This window comes from Peromyscus leucopus, chromosome 6, assembly GCF_004664715.2.
Source record: "Peromyscus leucopus breed LL Stock chromosome 6, UCI_PerLeu_2.1, whole genome shotgun sequence".
NCBI lineage: Eukaryota > Metazoa > Chordata > Mammalia > Rodentia > Cricetidae > Peromyscus > Peromyscus leucopus.
In genome coordinates, this window is record NC_051068.1 from 16,008,948 (window position 1) to 16,029,896 (window position 20,949).

Sequence of the window (20,949 nt, forward strand, 5' to 3'; positions counted from 1 at the left end):
ATCTTCACCCCCAGAAAGCAGGAAGCAATTTTAAGAAAATGACACCCACATTCCCAAGAGGTGGGATGGGAGGGATTTGGTCGTTTAATGAGTTTTGGATATTGTCATTGTTTACCATGGTTGGTTACAAGTTGTTAATTGTTAATGGTCAGGAAAAAAGATGAACAAGGAGATTAGATTCAGAGTTTTTGTTTGAAAAAGAAAAAGAGAATATAGATATGAGGTAGATCATTGACTCTACTCTGAGAAAAAAAGATAAGAAATAATAAGATAAATGGGTAGATAATTGAATCTACTCTAAAAAGAAAAAGGGGAAGATATAAAAATGACAAAAATGGCCGGGCGGTGGTGGCGCACGCCTTTAATCCCAGCACTCAGGAGGCAGAGCCAGGTGGATCTCTGTGAGTTCGAGGCCAGCCTGGGCTACCAAGTGAGTTCCAGGAAAGGCGCAAAGCTACACAGAGAAACCCTGTCTCGAAAAACCAAAAAAAAAGACAAAAATGAAGATTACTGAATCTATTATGAAAAGAAAAAAGAGAATATGAATATGATAAGATAAAAAGGTCAATTTTGGAATCTACTTTTAAAAAGGAACTACTTGTTTTAAATAAGATAAGTAATGAAATTTTTTGTCTGAGTTTATCAAGTGTTACTGGACTGGACATTGTTAATATATATAATGGAGTTTTTTGTCTGAATCTGTCAAATGTTAATGGACTAGACATTGTTAATATAATTTTTGACTATATATTGTATATACTTATTGGATAATTTTTCTTGTATTAGTTATAAGCTTTTTCTAATTTTAGGCAAAATAAGGGGAAATGTGGTGGTGGTATTGTGTTCCATAAAATATTGTGCACCCTAATAAACTTATCTGAGGTCAGAGACAGAACAGCCACTAGATACAAAGGCTAGAAAATGGTGACACTCACACCTTTAATCCTAGCATTCCAGAGGCAGAAATCCATCTGGGATCTCTGAGTTCAAAGCCACATTGGAAATAGCCAGGCATGGTGACACACACCTTTAATCCCAGGGAGTGATGGCAAAAACAGAAAGATATATAAGGCGTGAAGACCAGGAACTAGAAGCATTTGGCCTGGTTAAGCATTTGGCTGGTTAAGCTTTCAGGCTTTTGAGAAGCAGTTCAGCTGAGATTCATTCTGAATGAGAACTCAGAAACTTCCAGTCTGAGGAAACTGGATCAGCTGAGGAATTGTCAAGATTCATGCTATAAAGAAATGTTTAACGTGTTGTAGAATATTATTTTAAGATGTGTTACATTTGTTTATGCTGTGGAACATTTGTTTAATGATGTAAAGATGTGTTGCATTTGTTTATGTTGCATTTGTTTAACTCTGTGAAGCTGTTCATCTAATAAAGAGCTAAACGGACAATAGCGAGGCAGGAGAAAGGATAGGTGGGACTGGCAGGCAGAGAGAATAAACAGGAGGAGAACTCTGGGAAGTGAAGACTGATGAATGAGAAAAGAAGGAGAGAGGACATCAGGGGCCAGCCACCCAGCTATACTGCCAGCCACGGAGTAAGAAGGAAAGAAAGGTATATAGAATAGAGAAAGATAAAAGTCAAGAGGCAAAAGATAGGCAGGATAATTTAAGAGAAGTTTGGTAGAAGTAAGCCAAGAAGAAGCTGGTAAGAAGAAAGCCGGGCATTCATAAGAAAGTATAAGCCTTCATGTATTTATTTGGGAGCTGGGTAGTGCCCCCCCCCAAGAGCCTAAGAGTAAAAAACAACCAACTACAAATCTACCTCAAGATCCTGCTGAACCATGTTCATTGCTGCTCTGTTCATAATTGGAAACAACCTAGATGTCCCTCAACAGATGAATGGATAAAGAAAATGTGGTACATTTACACAATGGAATATTACTCAGCAATTTTTTAAAAAATGAAATCATGAAGTTCACAGGTAAATGGAAGGAACTAGAAAAACTCATCCTGAGTGAGGTAATTCAATCCCAGACGACAAATATGGTTTGTATTCCTATATATGGATAGTAGCTACAATCCATAGAACTACAGAGGTTAGGTATAGAGTCAGGCACTAGGGCTGGGGACAACAAATAGCTCTCACTAGAAAAAGGAAATAGAGTTTTGGACGGATTGGGTGGGAGGCTGGAACGGGAGGGTCAATTGAGGACAGGGAGGGAAGAGGAATATGAGAGAGGCATTACAGGAAGAGACATCTAGGTCATTAAGGGTCATTTGAGGGGTATTATGGAAACTAATACAGTACAAGATTCCTAAAATATATACGTATATGAAGGTGATCTAAAAGAAATTGCCAAATGAGGGGAGAAAGAGATTCAATGGGACATCTCTTGTCACCAAATGCAGCTCACAGTACTGGGTTGGATTACATCTAATTGGATTATTGGCTAAAGGTGTCCCATAGGAACTCCCAAACAACCCAGGCTATTGCCAAGACAAACTGCTCTAGACAACTGAGAGCAAGGCCCCATTCCTGAAGGTAACACCTACACAACTCACTGACCATGGAGAAGTCATGCTACTGCCTACCTAGAATCTTCACCACTACATGCTTATATCTTTGGTACAGGGAGGTACTCTGCAGGCTACCAAAAGAGAAATGTAAACACCAACCTGAGGGGGACCCTGTAGTTGTCCAGGCAGGGAAGTGAATCCTTGAAGAGATGAGAATGAAAACTCAGTTCCAGTTGACTTCATCAACCTGGATCAGACTTCAGAGAGTCTAATGCCAGGTGGGTCACTGTCAGGATATTTAAAACACAGAGCAATTTGGGGAAAAGTTTCCAGGCAACAATCATTCCAGTTCCAGGTACTTAACAAAGCTTACACTGTAACTACATAGAAACTCATTTGCAAAGTACACATAACTGTGATGGTGGGTTCTATAGCTAAAAGACCTAGAATCTAATGTGGTCTCTGACCAAGATAGCATAGAGGTCAGCAGGACATAAAATATATGTGACATTTCTTCCAAGGCTAGGTTCTATTAACTCTGGGAGCTAAAGATAACAATCTAGGAAGGGAGAGTCTAGGATAATCATTATGGGGAATTTGGGTGAGGTCTGCCTCCAAAGATAGCAAAAAGGTCACCAGGTTGTTAACAATGTCCACTCAGCTTTCTGGATGGAATGTGGGTATTTTATTTTATTCCCCCATTGTGGAAACCCCCATGTGATTAACATTCCTGGTTCCCTAGTGCTCTGAAGATGGAAGAACTTTTGACCCCCAACACCAAAGCAGCCACAAACCCTTTGACCAACAATGGTATCCAGCCTGATATGCTAGTGCAATGGTGGCACAAAGCTTGGGGGAGTCCCTAACCAATGTCTGATTTGACTTAACGGCAGCTCCATGAGATGGAAACCACACCTGGCACTGCTTTGGTGACCAAGAACCTGACACTAATGGCTCTGGGATCTAGGGTAAACCCAAGTGCTACTGTTAAAAAAAAATAAAAATAAAAAAAATAAATAAATAAATAAAAAAGCACTAAACTGAATCCTAATGACATTCCACTATACCAATAGGTCAGTGCTTTGCTCGGTCATCATCAGAGAAACTTCCTCCAGCAACAGATGGGGACTAATACTGAGACCCACTATTGTAGCCCACTGGTTTTCCTAGTGGCTGTACCCAGCAGGACTTGCATAAGAGGTTGAGTGGACCACGGGCCTGAGTACCAGGTATTTGTAAGGGTCTACACTTGACTGTAACTAGCAAGGTCTTTTGCTCCACCCCTTGGCATTGTTATAAATAGACCTTTGGAATAAAGTTCTGACAAAGTTGTATACAAAAAAATGTAAAGAACTATTGCATCTCAAAAATAAAAAGGGAACTCAACTAAAAAATGGACACACTGCCAACATTGGACCGTGAAAAAATGGGAAATTTGAATAAAGCCAATAAAGGACATTAAATCAGTAAACAAAAAATATCTTCATAAATAGAAGGGAAGACCAGATAGCTGGCTGAAATCTTCTGAACATAAATTAAATAGAATTAATGCCAGTCATCTTCAGACTCATCCCAAAATGGAGTGTTTCCAAACCCAGCAAAGAGTACAAAAGCCTGATATCAGATCAATGTTGATATGAAACATCTAAAAGAGATAATAGAAGCTGTATCCAACAGCACCGTGAAGGATGACAATGATCAATATTGATATAAAACATCTAAAAGAGATAATAGAAGCTGTATCCAACAGCACTGTGAAGGATGACACACAACTCCTAAGCGGTGATTGTTCTTGGAATGAAAGGATGGTTCATCATAACAAGATCATGGAAAAGCAAATTAGCAGAAAGACAAAAACATGATTGCTTCAATGGATACAGAAAAAAAGTAGAAACAACTTGACTGTTAAGTAAATAAATGAATAAACAAATAAAGGAAGGAAGAAAGAATAGAAGAAAATTACCACAATCCAACAGGAAGGCTCTGTATAAACTGAATGAAGGATGAAAGTCAGCTTTTCCTCCAAGATCGAGAGAAAGGTGTGGATTTCACCCATTCTTTTCAAGAACTGAACACCTAACCAGAGCAATTAAACATCCAAATTAGGAAGAAGATTATCTGTGTTCACAGATGAAGTTTTATATATTACTAGAAAACTCTAAATATCCTATAGTCTGGGGCTGGAGAGATGGCTCAGGGGTTAAGAGCACTGGCTGCTCTTCCAGAGGTCCTGAGTTCAATTCCCAGCAACCACATGGTGGCTCACAACCATCTGAGGACCTGGTGCCCTCTTCTGGCATGCAAATGTTCAGACAGAGTACTTATTTACATACATAAATAATTTTTTGCCTTTAGTTATTTTCTTTTTTAAATTTATTTCTTTTACACCCCTGTTGCAGTTTCTCCTCCCTTCTCTCCTCCCAGTCCCTCGTCCTCCCCAACCCTCTGTTCCCACCCCCCAATCCACTCCTCCATTTCTGTTCAGGAAAGGACAGGTCTCCTGTGAGTATCAATAAAAACGTGCCATATCAAGTTGCAGTAAGACTAAGCACCTCTCCTTGTATTAAAGCTGGACAAGGCAACCCAGTATGACAAGTAGGATCCCAAAAGACAACAAAAGAGTGAGAGCCAACCCCTGTTCCCACTGTTAGAAGTCTACACAACTGTAACATATATGCAGAGGGTCTAGGTCAGTCTCATGTAGGCTCCCTGATTGATGGTTCAGTTTCTGGGAGCCCCTTATGAACCCAAGTTAGTTGATTCTGTGAGTTTTCTTATGGTGTCCTTGACCCCTCTAGCTCCTACAATCCTTCCTCCCCCTCTTCTTCAGAATTCCCTTAGCTCTGACTAACGTTTGACTATGGGTCTGCATCTCTTTCCATCAGTTACTGGAAGAAGCCTCTCTGATGACAGGCTAGGCACCAATCTACGAGTATAGCAGAATATCACTAGGCATCATTACATTGACATTTTTCCCTCCAGTCTTGTTTGGTTCTATCCTAGGTCTCTGGGTCATCTGGCCTGTGGGTCCTGGTGTTCCCGGCAGTGTCAGGAATGGGCTAACTCTCCTGGCATGGGTTTTAGACTAAGCCAGTCATTGGTTGGCCATTCCTTCAATATCTAGGCCACCCTTATCCCAGCAATCCCATAGGCAGGACAGACTGTAGGTTGAAGGTTATGTGGCTGTATTGGTTTCCTACTCCCTAAACATGAAGTCTTGCTTGGTCACAGGAAATGGCCAGTTCAGTCTATATATCTATTTCTAGGAGTCTTAGCTGGGGTCATCCTTGTAGATTTCTGGGAGATTTCCTTGCATCAGGTTTTTACCTGAACCTGAAATGCCCCTCTTTTCCAGTAGTCTTTTTCAGTACTCTCCCCCTCTACATACCCCCAATCTGATCACTCATGTTCCCATCCCCACCCACCTGCAGTCCACTCACAAAAACTTTTCTATGTCCCCTCCTAAGGGAGATCCAGGCATCCCCCCATAAACCCTCCATGTTACCTAGTCTTATGTAGATCTATGCCAGAAAGTGGGTGATATATGTAAATGGAGGTGAAACTTTCTGTCCCATACACCTGATTATACCTAGCAGTTACTTCCCAAATTATCACTCAGAGGCTTATATTAATTATAAATACTGGCCAATCGCTCAGGCTTATTACTAGCTAGCTCTTACATTTAACTTAACTCATATTTCTTACCTATGCTTTGCCATGTGGTTCATGGCTTGTTACCTCATTTTCTACATGTCTTGCTTCCTTGGTGGCTGGCTAGCATCTTTCCCAACTCTGCCCTTCTTCATCTCCGTCCTCAGTTTCATTGTACCACCTAATCATATCTTGCCTCGCTATTGACCAAAATGCTATTGACCAATGAGAGCAGCACAACATTCACAGTGTACAGGAGGATATCCTACAGCAGCACCTCAGTTTGATTATTTCCTATCATCTACTCTTCTTGGGTGTGTTTGCTTCTTTTTGTTCTAGAGCTTTCAAGTGTACTGTTAAGACAATAGTATGTAATCTCTGCAATTTCTCTGTGAAGGCACTTAGTACTACAAAAATTCATCTTAGCACCACTTTCACTGTGTCCCATAACTTTGGGTATGTTGTTCATTCATTTTCATTGAATTCTAGGAAGTCTTTAAATTTCTTCCTTGACCCAGTTGTAACTCAGTAGAGAGTTGCAGTTTCCATGTTTGTAGGATTTCTGTTTTTGTTGAAATTCAGCTTCAATCCATGGTGGTCTGATAAGATACAGGGGGTTATTTCATTTTTTTTTTCTGTTTAGACTTGCTTTGTGGCTGAGTATATGGTCAATTTTGGAAGAAGATATATTCTTTTGTGTTTGGTTGAAATGTCCTGTAGATATCTGTTAGATCTATTTGAGTCATAATATCTATTAGTTCCATTGTTTGTTTAGTTTCTGTCTGAATGACCTGTCCATTGGTGAGAGTAGGGTATTGAAGTCTCCCACCATTAATGTGTAAGGTTCGATGTGTGATTTAGCTTTAGTAATGTTTCTTTTACAAATGTGGGTGCCCTTACTTTTGGGACATAGATGTTCAGGATTAAGACATCATCCTGATGAATTTTTCCTTTGATGAGTATGAAATGCCCTTCTCTATCTCCTTTGATTAATTTTGATTGGGAGTCTATTTATTTAGATATAGCTTAAACCAGCTTGCTTCTTAGATCTGTTAGATTGGAAATTTTTTTCCAACCCTTTACTCTGAGGTAATGCCTATCTTTGATGCTGAAGTGTGTTTCTTGTATGCAAGATCCTGTTTTTGTATCCATAATGTTGGCCTGTGTGTTTTTATTGGTGAATTGTATCCATTGATATTAATTGTATCCAGGGATATTAATGACCAATGATTTTTAATTCCTGTTATTTTGATGTTGGTGATGGTAGTGTGTGTGTGTGTGTGTGTGTGTGTGTGTGTGTGTGTGTGTGTGTGTGTGTTTCCCTTTGGGTTTTGCTGGTGTGAAATTATCCATTGCCTGTGTTTTTGTGGGTGTAGTTAAATTGCTGGGGTTGGAGTTTTCCTACTAGTACTTTCTGTAGGGCTGGATTTTTGGATAGATATCGTTTACATTTGACTTTGTCATGAAATATCTTGTTTTCTCCATCTATGGTGATTGACAGTTTTGCTAGGCAGAGTAGCCTGGGCTGGTGTCTGTCATCTTTTGAATCTATAAGACATCAGCAGAGGCTCTTCTGGATTTTAGGGTCTCTATTGAGAAGTTGGATGTAGGTCTGTCTTTATATGTTACTTGGCCGTTTTCCCTTGCCACTTTTAATATTATTTCTTTGTTCTGTATGTTTAGTGTTTTGATTATCATGTGGCATGGGGATTTTTCTCTTTTGATCCAATGTATTTGATGTTCTGTAAGCTTCTTGTACCTTTATAGGCTGTCCTTCTTTAGGTTGGGAAAAAGTTCTTCTATGATTTCATTAAATGTATCCTCTGGGTTTTTGAGCTGGGTTTCTTATCCTTCTTTTGCTACTATTCTTATGTTTGGTCTTTTCATAGTGTCCAAGATTTCCTGTGTGTTTTATGTTAGGAATTTTTTAGATTTAACATTTTCTTTGACTAATGTATCTATTTCCTCTATCGTGTCCTCAACACCTGAGATTCTCTCTTCCATCTCTTGTATTCTGTTGGTGATGCTTGCATCTGTAGTTCCTGTTTACTTACCCAGATATTCCATTTCCAGGATTCCCTCAGTTTGTGTTTTCTTTATTGCTTCTATTTCCATTTTCAGGTCTTGAACAGTTTCCTTCACCTATTTTTTTTCTTGGCATTCTTTTTTTTATGTTTTCTTTTTAAAAAATATTTATTTTTTTAATATATATTTTATTTTACAATACCATTCAGTTCTACATATCAGCCATGGGTTCCCCTATTCTCCCCCTCCCACCCTCTCCCCTTACCCCCAGCCTACCCCCCATTCCCACCTCCTCCAGGACAAGTCCTCCCCCGAGGACTGCAATCAACCTGGTAGACTCAGTCCAGGCAGGTCCAGTCTCTTCCTCCCAGACTGAGCCAAGTGTCCCTGCATAAGCTCCAGGTTTCAAACAGCCAACTCATGCAATGAGCACAGGACTTGGTCCCACTGCCTAGTTGCCTCCCAAACTGATCAAGCCAATCAACTGTCTCACCTATTCAGAGGGCCTGATCCAGCTGGGGGCCCCTCAATCTTTGGTTCATAGTTCATGTGTTTCCATTCATTTGGCTATTTTTTTCAATAATTGAGTAAAACTGAAATTTATTATAAGCCACAGTCGTCCTAGGGACCTCCATGCTATATATATAGCCTCTATGGTTCTATGGGTTGTGGTCTGATTGTTCTTTATTTTATATCTAGAATCCACCTATGAGTGAGTACATACCATGACTGTCTTTCTGGGTTTGGGCTACCTCACTCAGGATGATTTTTTCTAGTTCCATCCATTTGCCTACAAATTTCATGCTTTCATTGTTTTTCTCTGCTGAGTAGTACTCCATTGTGTATATGTACCACATTTTTTTCATCCATTCTTCCGTTGATGGACATCTAGGTTGTTTCCAGGTTCTGGCTATTACAAATAGTGCTCTATGAACATAGATGAGCATGTATCTTTATGGTATGAACCAGCATTCCTTGGGTATATGCCCAAGAGTGCGATGGCTGGGTCTTGAGGCAGTTCAATTCCTAATTTTCTGAGAAACCGTTTCTTGGCATTCTTTTAGGGATTTATTTCATCCATTTTTTTTTTGTCTTTTCCTCAATTTCTTTAAGGGATTTTTTTTTCATTTCCTCTTTAAGGACGTCTATCTTCTTCATAAAGTCATTTGTAAGGTTGTTTTCTTGTGCTTCAACTGCATTGGATTGTTCAGGTCTTGCTGTCATAGGATAGCTGGGTTCTGGTGGTGCCATACAGTCCTTTCTGTTATTGATCGTGTTCTTATACTGGCATTTAGGCATCTGGATTTGGGATTGAGTATAGGTCCAGGTGTTGATCCCTGCATTTTTCTTTCTTTGTTGGATGGGTGTTTTGTTTCTTAGTTTCTTTTTCCTCTCTGGTTTTTCTGGCCTAAATGGCCAAGGGTTATGGTGACTAGTGAGTCTTCAGGTCCAGTAGGGTGTCCCCTCTGGGATTTGGGGAGCCTGGAGTCCCTAGATCCAGCCTGGCCTCTGGTAAAGCAGAAGTCTTCTCAAGTTGTAGACCAGGATATGGAACCCAGGGGAGGGAGTATAGTCTGGGGTTGTTGGACAGGCTTTCTGGGTTTTAAGGGGTTTTAGTGGGTAGTGGTGGTATCTTACTTGGGGTTCCTAGGACCACTTTGACCTCCCTTAAGGCTGCCAGGGCTGTGGGACCTAGTGTGGAGCCCAAGGGGGGGGGTCCATACATAATTTTAAAAAATATCCTATAGTCACACAGACACATACACACCATTAGAACAATGACTTCTGGGGAAAAAAATAAAACATCAGACCAGCAGGCAAAGGAGCAGGCCAACAAGCCTGGCAAACTAGGTTTAATCCCAGGACTGACACAGTAGAAGAGATCTGAAGTTATTCTCTGACCTTTACAAATGCGCCTATAGCACACATGCATCTACATGCATGCACTAAAATAAATATTTTTAAAAGATACAAGATACAAACATTAAAAGTTAGCTCTATTTCTATACATTAACAACAAATAATCAGAAAGGAAAGTCTGAGCATGGTAGGACACACCTGTTAAACTCTGACAGAGCACTGCTTGATTGGGACAGGAGGATCTTGAGTTACAAGCCAGCATGAGTTATATAGCCAAAGCCCACCCCTTCCCCAAGTAGCCCCATGAAAACAAATAAATTTGTGTTTACAAAATCATCACAAGAATAAAATACCTTGGAATAAGCCTGAGCAAGATTTTTTCCCCTAAAGGCTTTAAAGACTGGGTGAATGTCACATATCCTGTGTGCATGAGTCGACTGAATGTGAAGACACTAAGACTGCTGGAGCAGTCCACAGAAGTGGTGCAATTAGTATGAAAATCCCAGTGGTATTCATTACAGGAACAGAAAAATCAATCCAAAAATTGATGGGACCTTAGGCATTCCACACAATCAAATAAAATTCTACTTTTGATGACAAAAGTTCATTGTTTCAGTAATTAATATATGTAATCACCAAGACTACTATATGTGAAAAGGAAAAGAGAGCGTTGGTTTGGGTCTTTTCTTTCTTGGACAGTCTTGATGAGCACTGCTTGCCTGGAGTATGTGCATACTTCCTTGGTCTTAGGCCTTCATGTTTCAGTGAGCTGGATGCTTCTTCCTGGCCTAGCCCGCTTTCAGGTGTAAGATGTATTCCATGAGACCCCTGCAGCATTTAAACACAGCACACTTCTAGAATGCAGGCTGTGATGCACAGAGACATCTTGGATTTGTGATACGTTCTCCACTGTCTGCACAGGATCCACTCCTTACACAGGTTCCCTTCCCAGGCATTGCACATTAATCCTTCCCTTGTGCTTACCAATGCCCAAGTGCTGTGCTTCTGTCTGGGCAAACTAGGAAATAGCCATAGGCTTGTGAATGATCAACTATCTCCAACCAGCTTCTGGACCTGCTGGTGGGAGTTTGCTCTAGCAAGCCCATTGGTCCTGGTGGGACCCCATCAGATCTTCTAGACACAGCACAGGATCAGCATTAGACACTGGACAAAGTTAGAAGCTACAACCACAGTGGAGAAAGGATTTAGAAAATGGACTTTCTAAAAAAGTTGCCAAAACACTTTTTAGAAGGAAATATAACTCAGAGGACTAAGAATTTCTGATTTCAAAGTGTATTACAGAGTGAAAGCAATGGATATGACACTAGCATGAAGACAATCACAGCACAGTGCATCAGGAAGCCCATAATAAACCCTCCTGTGTATGGTCGGGGCCTCTAATAGGATCCACATACATTCAAAGGGAAATGGTAGCTTACTTAACCAGTGGTGTTGGGAGAATTGAGACTCCTACGCAAAACATAGTTTCCCACCATATGCTGCTTTACATTATATATAAAAATTAAGTTGACTAAGGATGTAAACTGTAAATCTAAACTTGAAAAATTACAGAATACAGATGAAAATATTCATGACCTTTGAGCCTAACAACACACACCTATAATCCCAGCATGGGAGAAACAGAGACAGGGGATACTTGGAGCTTGATTACCAACCAGCCTAGCCAATTACTGACATCCAGGTTCAGTAAGAGACCCTGTCTCAAAAAACAAAGTGAGAAAGTGGTTGGAGAGAACACCCAACATTGACCTCTGGCCTTCATATACACGCACATCCTCCTCCTCCTCCTCACCATCATCATCAGAATGGAAAAAATACCTGCAAATCATGCATCTGTTAAGGGGTTAATATCCAGAATATATAAAGAACTACAACTTTATAACAACAAAATCAACCTAATTTAAAAAGGGCCAAGGACTTGGACATCTCCAAAGATGATGTGCAAATAGCTAGCAGATAGGAAAACATGTTCAACACTTCTAAGAAATATTTCTGGAGAAATAGCTCAGTGGTTAACAGCACTTGCTGCTCTCTAGAGGACCCAAGTTTGGTTCTCAATACCCATGCCACATGACTCAGAACTATGTGTAAATACAGCTCCAGGGAAACCAACTCCCTCTTGTGGCCTTGATAGATATTCACAATGTGTACATAACCCACTACACAGGTACACACACATACACAAAATTAAAAATAAAATTTTAAGATATTATCCCACACCCTTTGGATATCTACTTTGAAAAAAGAGAAAGAAAAAAAAAGTGTCCACAAGTGTTCGAGAGACTGGAAAAATGGATACCCTTGTGTACTGTTGGTAAGACTGTAAAGTAGTAAAGCCACTATAGAAAACCATATCAATTCCTCAAAAACTTTAAAAACAGAACTACTACATCATCTGCAATCTCACTTCTGGATATATCTCAAAGTGGGGTCTCAAAGAGGTATATGAACACCTAGGTTCATAGATGCACTGTTCAAACAGGTCAAGAGTTGATAATCATCTTTCATCTACAGATGCACAAATAAACAAAATGTAGTATGTGTATATACATACTGTGGAACATTATTCAGTCTTGAATAGGAAATAAATCCTGACACATGCTTCCACATGAAGGAGTCTTGTGGGCATCATGATGTGAAATAAGCCAATCACACAAAGACAAATGCTGCATGATTTCATGTTTCTATCTAAAGTAGTAACTTCTTATAAAAAGAAAAATTAGTGTTGACCAAGCCTAGGGGAAGGTAGAAGAGGGAACCTTCTACATGAGGACAAAGGTTTTGTTGTTGTTTCAAGCAGTGTGTTTATCGTTCTACAGAAAATCAAGACAGAAAACACAGTTTAAGGAGAACAAGAGCATAGGCAATTGTTATCCTACAAACACAACCTCCGTTTATGGTAAAAAGCCTTTTAAGTCTTTTTGGTCATCATTCCTGTCTTTATTCCCACATGGAGGCTTGTGTCCTCTGCTGGTTTTGCATGATGGTCTGACTCATCAGTACAGTGACTACAGCAATAGTGGCCAGTCTGGTAACCCTGCATTCTCCTAGGTGAAGATCTAGAGCACCAGTTTCCAGTGTGTCTTTTATAGCAAGAACTTTGTCCTCGCCGAGCGGTTGTGGCACATGCCTTTAGTCCCAGCACTCGGGAGGCAGAGCCAGGTGGATCTCTGTGAGTTCGAGGCCAGCCTGGACTACCAAGTGAGTTCCAGGAAAGGCGCAAAGCTACACAGAGAAACCCTGTCTCGGAGAAAAAAAAAAAAAAAAAAACTTTGTCCTGAATAGCTAATCCAGTACTTTGTCTTCCTGGTGCACTACACAAAGTTTAGACATTATTTCACTGTTCTTAACTCAAGAATTCTCTGTCAATGCCCATGGAATAGCTTCAAACACTTCAGCAACATTCTTAATAGCACATTGTTGAAGTCCAGGACATATATTTCCATATGATGGGATCTGTCTAGCTAATTTTGTTTCTGTTACCCTCCACCAGGTATAAAACATGCCTTTGAAAACTTAAGTAACACTATCTACTGTGCTTTCTATATCACCCATCAGATTCTCTCCAGAATCTCAAAGGACTATAGTAAAAATAGTATCCCTTTTCATGCTTAAAAACATCATCTCTGTGTCTCCAATTTCTGAGAGCTAAGCTTGTAACAATTCAGGGACAGGGGTCAGTCTAGGAAGAGCTGTAGTGCCAACGGTTTAAGTCTTCTGAGATCTTGTCTTGAATTCTGCTGGTGGCCATGTCAGAGGAACAGCAGGTGGCAATTGACTTCAGGGGATTGGTCCACCAGGAAGCAAAGTTCCAATGGGTGAATCTCCGTTAGAGGGGCAGCAAACACCAGCCTTTTCAGCGTATTTTGTTCACACAGTGAAGAGCCGTGTCTGCCACCTTGCCACCTGTTCCTCTGGTGCCTGCACCAGTTATGAACCCACATTTTCTTCTCCCTCACTAAAATCCATAAGCTCTTCAGTGGTCTTGGCAAGCAATGCCCGTTGGTCTCCGTTATGCCATCAGAAGGACAAGTGTAGACTGTTATTTCTGCATCATTGACAGATTACTTCCCCTTCAGTCTCCTTCTTAAAACACATGCCATGAAATACTCAAGAGGAATAGATGCCAGAGCCCAGAATTTCACAAACTGATTTTATAAACACTGAAATAGTCAGAATCAAGAAAATATACATGCCTCTGCAATAAGCTTGGCCAGAAAGCTTCATTACCATATTTTTACTCATTATGGAGGTATGAAATAGAGATGGCATTCATCAACATCCTGAAGGATTGTTACAGAAAAACAATTCAGGGAAGACTTTCATGGGCTTGTACAAGATACTTCACAACCTATGACCTCTGAAACTAATAGGCCAATCCTAGGCCATTCTTCAGAAAGTTCAAAGAGAGCTCCAGCAAGTACTGGGACAAAGTGCATGCCATCTCGAGCCTTTGGCTGGCTCTTGCACATGAAAGGCTGTTGTACAATCATTTCTGCAGCTCCCTTGAACTAGTTGCTTCATCATGTGTCACAAAAAAATTGTCATTTATAAGTTGAACTTATAAATGGCTGGAGAATTGACTCCATGAAAAAGAGCACTGGCTGCTCTTCCAGAGGACCTGGGTTCAATCCCCAGCTCTCACATGGCAGCTCAAACTGTCTGTAACTCCACTTGTAGGGGATCTGACACCCTCACATTCAGGCAAAATACCAATGCAACATGAAATACAAATAAATAAATTAAAAAATTTAAAAAGTTGAACACGGGCTTACTAGACTACAGAATTCTAAGTATATTTCTAAACATTTAAACAAATACTTGTATATAAATATAGATAACACTATTATTCATCCTAATATAAAAAATAAAACCCAGATTGTCGATCAACTATCAGATATATAAACAATGTAGATCTGTATAATGAAATATAATTTAGTCATAAAAAGGAATGAAGTACTGATATTTGCCATAGTACATTATACTAAGCAAAATAAACTCATCACAAAAGACATTTCTGTGAAATGTTCATGAATGATGGATCTGCAGAGACAATGGATTAGTCATTGTTAGGTACTGATGGAAAGGCAACCCAGTGACAGCTAAGAGGTAACGTCTCGGGTGGAAATGTTCAGAAATTTACCAGTGGTGATCATTGTGCGGCATCAGGAAAATATGAAAAGCTGTTGAAATTTCACATGTTAAGCAAGTGAATCTTATTAAACTATATCACAATAAAAATGTTTGCAAACTCATACAATATATAAAAAAGACACATCATAACCAAGTGTGTATGATCCAGAAATGCAAGTGTTTTAATAGCCAAAGCAGTCAATCAGTGTGGTTCATATGAAAAAGGAACAGACAAAATAATAATCTATTAGATATTAAAAACTCACTCAGGAAAAAGAACTAGGAAAAATGGAGTCCATAGCACTTATCATACTTAATAGTGAAAATAGATGTTTTCTCTCTCTTTAAAATTGGGTAAGACAGGACACTTTTACCATGTCTATTCAACATTATACTAGACAGCAAAATAAGATAAAACATAAATCCATATGAATTAAAATGAATTAAGTGATCTTCATTCGCAAATGGCATAATGATGTATGTGGTATATTGTAAAGAATTTATTAAAGATTAGAAGTTATAAAGGTATTTAGCAACATCACAGGATTCAAGATAAATGGACAAAATCTGCTTTATTTCTATATACTCGTCACAAAGAACCATACATGAAATTAAAACAAATTCATAATGATATCAAAAATAAATTTTAAAATAGTGCAATACTGATAAGTCATAAAATCTGCTGCTAGGGAAATTTAAAGATCTAAGCAAGCAATATATGTTATGCTTCTGAGATAAAATTTTCCTTATTCCTAAAATGACAATTGTCTTTCGTATTAATGTATCATTTACACCAAGGCTTCAGAATAGTATTACTGATATGCCATCAGATCGTCCCTTGTAAGACACGGTGCTGTGCAACTGCCCTTGCCTCCCTGGGTGCGAGGCATCCCGCTGCACTCCAGCTGTAGTAACAAGTGTATGAAAACACTGCTGTGCTTATTTTATGACTTATTTATTTTCATTTTATGTGCACTGGTGTTTTGCCTGCATGTATGTTTGTGTGAGGGTGTCAGATCTTGGAGTTAGAGACAATTGTGAGCTGCCACGTAGGTGCTGGGAATTGAACCCAGGTCCTCTGGAAGAGCAGCCAGTGCTCTTAACCACTGAGCCATCTCTCCAGTCCCCACTTCTGTTCTTATTTAACTTGACAAAATCATAAATATAACAGAGTTGGGAAATAAACCCCACACAGTGGGCTACTGGTCCATTGACAGAGGTTTCAATATAATCAGATTGGGCAGGGGGAGCCTGATCAACTGGAACGGGAATCCAGACTCTTACACCACACTCAAATTTCAATTGAACCATAAAACTCAAATGGTCTAAACTACAAAATACATAGAAATGTAGGAGGGAGTCTTAGTGACCTTCAGTTAGGCCAAAATTTCTTAAGATACATCGCAAAACGTATCAATTGAATTGTATCAGTTTTTGGTCAGGGGAAAGAGAGAAGAGAGGAGAGGAACAGAAAGGGAAGGAAGGAATGAAGGAGTGTTGGGAAGAGATTAAGAAAATGTAGATATTTCAACACACACACACACACACACACACACAGCAGATGCAAAATTATGAATAAAATATATCTGGAATAAAGGACTTCATACAGAACCTATTTTAAAAGTCTTATAACTTAATAATAAGAAATAAAGCAAGAAGATGGAAAATTCAGTGTCAGCTTGGTCCACAAAGCAAGAGCCTTCTCAAAAAAGTTTGAAGTTGTCTACACAGCCCTGTGACATGCTGTATCCTTTAGAAGTCACAAGGATGGATGCAGTTGTGGAGATCTGTCTGGGAGAAATGCAGAGCCAGCCAGTTTCAGTGGCAGAAATAGTCTCGAAAGGACCCAATTTTGGATGGATTGTTATTTTATGGAAATGGTCACCAAAATGGAGATCTCTTTCAGAACCAAATGATTCTTAAATGTGCCGTGACAATGGAGAAACTGAAGTGAAAAGAAGGCTCCAGAAGTCATCAGAGACAGAGAAATTGGCGGTGTCTGTGTGTCCAAGCGAAACAGGTTTCTGAATGGATCTGGTGAAGCATATAAACCAACCTTAGTACTGACTTTACATTGACTCCCTCATTCCTCTGTAGGGATACAAATTCTTGTGATGTGACTGTAAAACAGTTTTCCTGTAGAACATAAGGCACTTGAAGTTCTTGCTCTGAACATCTGCACTCAGACTCCACAAAGCAAACCCAAGCTGCATTGTTCCTGTAAGCTTCCGAGTCATCAGGACAGACAGACTGACTGGCTTCAGCTTGCCTTCAAGTAAGTCTCTGAGCGGAAATAATGCACTGGTGAGCTGCCTGCTCCTGCTCCGCTTCCTTCCTTGCTCATCTCCTTACAAAACCCAGCTGTTCTGCCAGGCCCAATGCTGCTCCTTATTACATGAGATGTACCCATCCACAAATTTCAGACAAAAACCTATTCGACTATGTAACTAGTTTGTTGGAATTCTGTCATTCCGAGGTTAGAGCTCAAGGAATACTTGACACCTACAAGACACTCAGCTTTCCAGTACAGGTGTTTGCTGGCATGGAGCCAGCCAGACTGGACTGCCTAAAGCAACACCTATACTCTGAGAAAAAAGGACTCACTCAAATTTACTATGCTGTGCTCAGGAAGCATGCAGAATCTACCCTCCCATGTATACATCACAATGCTATGAAAAGTTAAGGATAAAGCAGGAGGGTTCAGAGAAATTCAAAGACTTCTCTTAATGTAGACTTCCCGGCTTCTTTTGGAAACCCTGTAGGGTATCAATACAGTTTATGTCACTCATCCCAGGTAATAGTAGGACACAGGAATGAACACTTCTCTCCTGCTGTTCAATGGTGATACAGCCAGGAGATCCCCAAATCGAATGCAGCTCAACATCTGGACAGCAGCTCTCATCTGCAGGGCAGCCTCACTGCTCCACTAAGAGCAGCAGGGCGAGCCTGTCCCAGGCCAGCCTCTTTCAAAGACCCAAGAACAGCACAAGCCCAGCACTCAACTGGAGCTTTATCAGCTGGTTCCCACTGCCGGTCTTTACCAAGTTGCTTTCATCAAAGATTACAAAGGCAAGGGCCTTTTTTAAAGGGAACATTCTGGAGGGGGAAATTGAGGCCCCCTGTGCACCAATCCTGCATATTCTCAGAAGAAAGCTAATGATAAACAATTTAAATGCCATTCTAAGGTATAAGATTCAGTGTATACAATTATCTAATTTCAGAATATCATCATCATCCTGCAAATAAGCCTGTGTCCATTAGCAGACGTCCCCCACTCCCCATCATGCACTCCAGTCACAGACTCTTTGCCATGCTGTTGCCCACTCTAGACATTTCTTACATAAGTAATCATACTGTAAGACTAGTTCTTCTCATCTACCATGTTTTCAAGATCATTCATGTTGTAGCATCTTCATTGTTTTAATTAGCACACAAATTAGTCTGTGTTATTACAGCATCTTCCTCCCTACCGCTCTCTGTAGCTCCCTTTCTGCTTTAGATCACATGGTCCATTACTTCCCCTTTCCCCCTCTCATGGTCCTCTTTCCAGTTTTATAGCTAGTAGCTATACTCACACCCACATATATACATGTGTATAAAAATCAATAGCTAAGGCCTGCATATGAGAACAGTTCCTGAGCCTGGATTACAATATTTTCTAGATCCATCCATTTCCCTGCAAATTCATTTTTATTTACAGCTGAATAAAATTCAATTGTGCATATTTACCATATTTTCACTATCCATTTATCTGTGGCTGTGTCCAGTGTGTCTAGGCTGGTTCTATTTCCTTGTTCTTGTAGAGCAGAATAGACACTGTGGTGATTTCTGTGGTAGGGCACAAAGTCCTTTGTGTATATGTCCAGGGTGTATACACAGCTCACATGGTAGTTCTATTTTTACTTCTTAAAGGACCTGCTGTACAGATTTCCATAACGGCTGCACTAGTTTACATTCCCACCACTAGTGAATAGGGTTATTTCCCCACAACTGCACCAACATTTGTTGCAGTTTGTTTCTTTATGACAGATGTTTGAACTGGAATGAAGATCTCAAAGTTTTATTTTGCATCTCTGATGGCTAAGGATGTTTTTTAAAGAACACTTTGAAATTTTTTATTAGCATTTTATATATTTCATTCCTTTTTGTTGACAAATACCATTGAACTGGTGTAGGTACATATCAGCCAGCCAGTTGGTACTTGCACTGCTTCTGCGTTTTTAGCTACTATGCTATTAATATTTTTGTATGTTTGTAAAGAAACAGGAGTTTTCCATTCTCTTGAGTGTACCTAGAATTCTTAGATCCCATGCTAACTCCGTGTTTATTGGGGAAGGCTCATTTTTTCCTAAAGCCAGTGCAAGAGTTTACAATCCTTCCCACAATGTACAACAGTTCACTTCTCCACAGCCTCAGCAACAATGGTCCTTCCTTCCTTCCTTCCTTCCTTCCTTCCTTCCTTCCTTCCTTCCTTCCTTCCTTCCTTCCTTCCTCCCTCCCTCCCTCCCTCCCTTCCTTCCTTCCTTCCTTCCTTCCTTCCTTCCTTCTTTCCTCCTCCCTTTTCGGTGCAGAATCAAACCCAGAGTGTCACATGCGTGAAGCAAGTACTGTCACTGAGCTACAAACTCAGCTCCTGTCCCAGTCTGATAAGTGCAGTGCAGTTAAGGAGGTTAAAGAAGTCGGGTCTCTCAGGCTTATTTACATTATCCTATTAATGGTGTTGAAGTTTTTCCTTATGCTAATTGGACACTTAGAGACTAAGAAACATTAGAGAAATGTCTACTTCATTTATTTAGAAACTGGGTTATTAAGATCTAAGAGTCCCTAGGCCAGTGAGAGAGCTCAGTGAGTAAAGACACTTGCTGTGGAAGCCTGATAACCTGAGTTCAGTCTCTGGAACCCACATAAATGTGAAAGGAGAAAATTAAAGTTGTCCTCTAACCTCCAAGTATATGCTATGGCATGCACACCCACACACACATATACATCGTGCACACATACAATAATAATACATATTTTAAAGATCTAAGAGTCTATTATATTCTCTGGATCTATTACATTGTATATTCAAAGTCTGCTGACCTATTACACTAGTTTATGTCACATTCCATTAATTTTCAAAGTATATTCAAGTTCAGATACATAATTCAGATACATATTTTTACTAATTACATCAAAACTTCACCATAAATTTGAAATTGCACAAAAAATTAAAGCCATGGTAGCTTTCTCAAATAATTCTATAAGGTATAGGCAAAGAGACTTGCAAAGACATATGTAATGTATGGATGCTATCTAACACTGACTTGCAATGTTGTGTAAGGGAGTGTAGTTTACATCCTAGTTACTAACACTAAGAAACTACTGGCAATTAAATGGAAAAATAAAAGATGATGTTTAAAAATCCTTAGACTGAAATAATTCCTAGCTAAATAATTTGCTTTCTGGGAATTGCTTCAAAATGAATCATGGTTTCAAACACAGGTAGCATGCATATAAGTAAGATTTCCATGAGCCAAGCAAGTTGAAATGGACTCGTTACACTATTTTTCCTTTTTGAAATTTTTCATTAAAAATTTAAAAGACACAACCGCATAGAAAAGCACAAGCAGGTTGTCGTGTTTTATTTATTCATTTGTAGTAGTGGACTGAACTCAGGGCCGCCCTCACATGCTAGCCAGGGACTGTCTGCATGTGAGGCACATCGTGCACACATACAATAATAATACATTTTTTAAATATCTAAGAGTCTATTATATTCTCTGGATCTATTACATTGTATGTTCAAAGT

At 39.7% G+C, this 20,949-nt stretch overlaps 1 pseudogene; it reads right to left on the reverse strand.

Moving 5' to 3' along the window:
• Positions 1-13,294: 13,294 nt before the first annotated feature.
• Positions 13,295-14,682, reverse strand: LOC114684078 (annotated as a pseudogene).
• Positions 14,683-20,949: the final 6,267 nt, after the last annotated feature.